The sequence below is a fragment of the Bubalus kerabau genome, chromosome 3, assembly GCF_029407905.1.
Source record: "Bubalus kerabau isolate K-KA32 ecotype Philippines breed swamp buffalo chromosome 3, PCC_UOA_SB_1v2, whole genome shotgun sequence".
In the NCBI taxonomy this organism is placed as follows: domain Eukaryota; kingdom Metazoa; phylum Chordata; class Mammalia; order Artiodactyla; family Bovidae; genus Bubalus; species Bubalus kerabau.
The window spans coordinates 30,785,121-30,790,002 of record NC_073626.1 but is presented as its reverse complement, the minus strand read 5'-3'; the positions used below and the strand labels follow the sequence as shown (position 1 = coordinate 30,790,002).

The 4,882-nt window shown below is 39.4% G+C and overlaps 1 non-coding gene across 1 annotated transcript; it reads right to left on the bottom strand.

Annotated features, from left to right (window-relative positions):
- Positions 1-214: 214 nt before the first annotated feature.
- Positions 215-286, bottom strand: TRNAR-ACG (transfer RNA arginine (anticodon ACG)). Its single transcript has one exon. It is a non-coding gene; the product is annotated as a tRNA-Arg (tRNA).
- Positions 287-4,882: the final 4,596 nt, after the last annotated feature.

Genomic DNA, 4,882 nt, shown 5'->3' with positions numbered 1-4,882 from the left:
AGCTCATGTTATATCAGGCACTATTCTAGATGAAGAGGATAAAACAGTGAATAAAACTGCAAAATGCCTGCCTCTGTGGAGCATAAGAAAGGGAAGTCTCTAAGTCGTGCTGACTCTTTGCCACCCCATGGACGGTAGCCCACCAGGCGCCTCCATCCATGGGATTTTGCAGGCGCGAGTATGGAGTGGGTTGCCATTGCCTTCTCCAGGGGATTTCCCCACCCGGGAATCGAACCCGGGTCTCCTGCATCGTAGGCAGATGCTTTACCGTCTGAGCCACCAGGGAAGTCTGTGGAGCATATATACTAATAAAGAAGACAGATAATAAACACACTAATTAAATCGGTCTGTAAGAAGCTGGCAAGTACTATGGGGGCAAAAGTAGAATGGAGGAATGTGTGAGTGAGGTAAACAGTTGGTGATATAGTTGAACTTGCCTGGACAGAGAAGATTTAACTCTTGAAGGAGGGGAGTCATTGTCCATCTGGGGGAGAATGTTTCAGGCTAAGTGGCCATGCCACTGATGAGGAAGCATGACTATGTGTTCAAGGAATGGCAAGGAAAGCAAAGTGGTTAGAACAGAGAGAAGGAGGCTATAACAAACAGCATAGGTGCTCAAAGATGCCACTGGGAAGCTAGTTCCATTGGGACTCACCCATTTGGGAGCAAAAGGTGAGCCATGACCAGTTTTTGAGAAGATAAGTAGCGTGGTTACACTGATAACCTAACAGTATCACATAGGTTGCTGTTTTGAGTATTGACTAGGGAAGTAAGGATGGAAAAGGGAAGAGCAATTAGGAAGCTTTGGCAATAATCTTCATAACAGGGGACTGTGTCTTGGATGAGGATGGTTGCAATAAGTTTTGCAAGAAGTGATCAGATTCTAGATATGTTTATGATGATAGAGCAATATGATGGATTTTTGAACTATTATTTCTTGAAACATTGACATTCTATTTTTCATGAAAACACTTACATATTTGTTAAGGATGGTTGTATAGTTTATTACAGGTTTTTTTGTGTCAAATGGTGGTGTTATGGGTAATCTGTGAAGAGCTTGTTAGGTGTGCATTTGGAGGTATGTAGAGTGAAGTGAGCGACTTCACTTTCACTTTTCACTTTCATGCATTGGAGAAGGAAATGGCAACGCACTCCAGTGTTCTTGCCTGGAGAATCCCAGGGACGGGGGAGCCTGGTGGGCTGCCGTCTCTGGGGTGACACAGAGTCGGACACGACTGAAGCAACTTAACAGCAGCAGCAGCAGCAGAGTGAAGTGGAGGGCTTGTTGAGAGAAACTGATGAGGCCTCCCTGTGATATGACTATGGGTGAGAAGCTATCAGTGTGTAGTAATTCTATTTTCTAATGGTTATGGGTAGTGTGTTTTCAAAAGCTAGAAAGAAGAGAGTATGAGAACAGTTAGTAGATAAAATGGATTATGGATTATGAGGTTGAAACCTTTATGCCTACTTGCAAATATTAATAGTATGTCAGTTTCATAATTCTTAATTATGATTATAATACATTATATTATAATTCTTAAGTATGAGTGTATTTATAGTCATGCTCAGGATGACTATAAACACAGCTACTGAAAAAGATAAATTGAATTACACTTTGCAGGCACCAGTGCTAGGGAACTAATAAAGAACAATAATGCAAATGTCATAACCATACTCCTTTTCTAAAAGAAGCATCCCTTCCACTTTGTATATTAAGAAAACAAATTAATAAGAGAGTCTTAGCAAAACCTTCATTCACTCTTCTTCCAGATTATTATGAGAATGAGACTAGAGATGAGACTATGTTCTTGTGATCCCTCTGCACATAAGGGTTTTGTGGCAGCCTCCAAATCACTTTTCCTTTTCCTCCAATTTAGGAGCAGAGAATTGTAGCATTTAAATGGATTATAGAATTTACCTAAACTGTGGGATGTTGTCTGCAGGGAGATTAGGAGGTATTCATTGTACATATTCAGTTTGGAATAATCGTTTCACACTACTACCTACCAGGGGAAAACTGGAGGCTGAGAGTGTAAGTGACGTGCACAAGGCTTCACAACTAGGATGGTGATGTTGTTTCCAAATTGGTCCACTGTAATAGGGAACTGTGATGGTAGTTTTTACATGTCAACTGACTGGGCCATAGGAAACCAAGACACTTTGTCAGATATTCTGGGTGAGATTGTAATGCTGTTTCCGGACACAATTAACATTTTTAATTTGATTTTTTTATTGATGTATAGCTGATTTACAATATTCTGTTAATTTCAGGCATAGAGCAAACTGATTAACACATATATATATATATATATGTATATATACATATTCAAGTTCTTTCCCCTTACAGGTTATTACAAAATATTGAGTTCAGTTCCCTTTGCTATACAGTAGGTTCTTGTTGGTAATCTATTCTATATGTAGATAGTGTGTTTATGTTAATCCCCAATTCCTAATTTATTCTTCTCCCCATTTCCCCTTTGGTAACTATAAAGTTGTTTTCTGTGTCTGTTGTTCTATTTCTGTTTTGTATATAAGTTCATTTGTATCCTTTTTTTGTTGTTGTTGTTTTTTAATTTAAATTTATTTATTTTAATTGGAGGCTAATTACTTTACAATATTGTATTGGTTTTACCATACATCAACATGAATCCGCCACGGGTGTACACGTGCTCCCCATCCTGAACTCCCCTCCCACCTCCCTCCCTGTACCATCCCTCTGGGTCATTCCAGTGCACCAGCCCCAAGCATCCTGTATCCTGCATGGAACCTGGACTGGCGATTCGTTTCTTATATGATATTATACATGTTTCAATGCCATTCTCCCAAATCATCCCACCCTCACCCTCTCCCACAGAGTCCAAAAGACTGTTCTATACATCTGTGTCTCATTTGTATCATTTTTGAGAGTACCATTTTAATTGGTAGACTGAGTAAAACAGCAGGCACACCTTGATATGGGTGGGCTTTATCCAAACAGCTGAAGGCCTAAACAGAACAAAAGGCTGACCCTCCCATGAGCAGGAGGGAGCTCATACTACTTGATTGCCTTGAGTGCAGATACTAGTTTTTTCCTGCCTTCTGGATCACTCGGAAACACTGGCTCTTCCTGGGTGTTGAGCCTGATGACATTCAGACTGGAACTACACCACCAGCTACCTTGGGTCTCCAACTTGCCAATGGCACATTTAGGGTTTGTCATCCTCTGTAATTCCATATAATTTTAGTAGATAGACAGCAGTAGTTCTAGTCACCTATTTCTGTCTGTCTATTGCGAAGTATATACACATACCCACATAGCCATCTTACTGTTCCTATTTCTTTAGAGAACACTTATTATCACAGAGACCTTTGCTCTTTGCACAGAAAATGCAGATTTCACCGTTGACCAGAAAATTGAAAAAAAAAAAAAAAATCTCCCATATATGTGCATACAAGTGTTTCAAAGGGTAGAAAATACTGTGAATAAAACTAGAATTCTGATTTAACTGTGCATGTTGGAAAAGAAAACAGTTGGTTGTACCTTATTAAGAGTTTGGAAAGAGAAGCAACTCAATGCTGTGTTAAAAACAAAGAAATTTGACTCAATAAGCTTAAAATTCAATTTCATTGTTTTGTAAACCTTCGCACATGTGATGTAACTCAGCGAAGGCCAAGTGGATGGCAAAAGAAGAAACAGAGGTGTGTAGCAGAGGAAGGACCATGAGGAAATTAGATGACTGGTGTTAGTGAAACAATCAAGACCAATGTTGTACTGAGATCTGCCCTTGTCATCTGACAGCCACCAGGAAATGGTTTCTCTAAGTCCATTGAGAGAAAACTTGAAAATATTAGCATCCATGGCTGCAGGGAAGAATTTGAATGACTCCAAACAGATTGGGTGAGTCATCCTGAGGCCTAATAGGGGAATGGAAGGATTTATCCTAGGTGAGATGAAGTCTTATTCCTATTGATTTCTCAGGCAGACAATGACATAGGGATTTTTTTGTTTTTACTGTCACTTTTCTTTTTTTTTTTTTGTAATAATATTTTACGTATAAAAGAAAGAAAGAAGCATACTTTATGCAAAAAGCTATAGGAACAAATGATGAACCATTAATTAAGTCAAAGTAAAATGGCTTCCTTTCTGGAAATGGATAGCTTCATTACACTGATAACTGGTAACACCATTTGGAATCTGAAGAAGATAAATCACATTAGAAGAAATATATTTTCAAAGTCAGTGATTTAAAGTGACAAGTTTGCAGCTGCAGCAACATATGGAGATCAGAATAATACAACTATCCAAGCATCAGTTTCCAAAGACGACAGAGATCAGAAAAATAATTTAAACTTTGAAACATTAGCATTAATTTTGTTCATATATTTTATCTACTGTTGACTTCTCAGGCAATATTAGCATCCCCATCTCCCTTGCTGGCAGTTTTATTTGCAAAACATCATGAGTTGTTTCATTATGAATGGAAGTTCTTCTGTTGAACGTTACACAGAGGGGCTCAAGTGTCCACAACACACTCAGTTGTGGGTACAGCCCAATAACAAGGGAGAGCACAGTCTTGTCAGAGGGAAGAGAACTGTGTCTCTCAGCCATCCCAGCCTGTCTCCTGCCTTCTACTCTTAGTGCTTTGGGCCTAGCTGACTTCATCTTGTAAATTTCCTATTGATGAGCTCATAATTGAATCAATCTGCTTGACTGTCTACAAGAGTGTCCTGATCACCCTCCAGACTTCTCCCTCTCTCAGCCCACAAGATTCTCCTCTCTAGGGCTCCCATATTGTTACCACACTGACCTGCTGAATTCTATTTGAGGTATTTCTAATGGCTCTGGAATCTGGGTTTTGAAACACTATATGTTTAGGGCCATGGCTAGTACAGAGTGAGACCA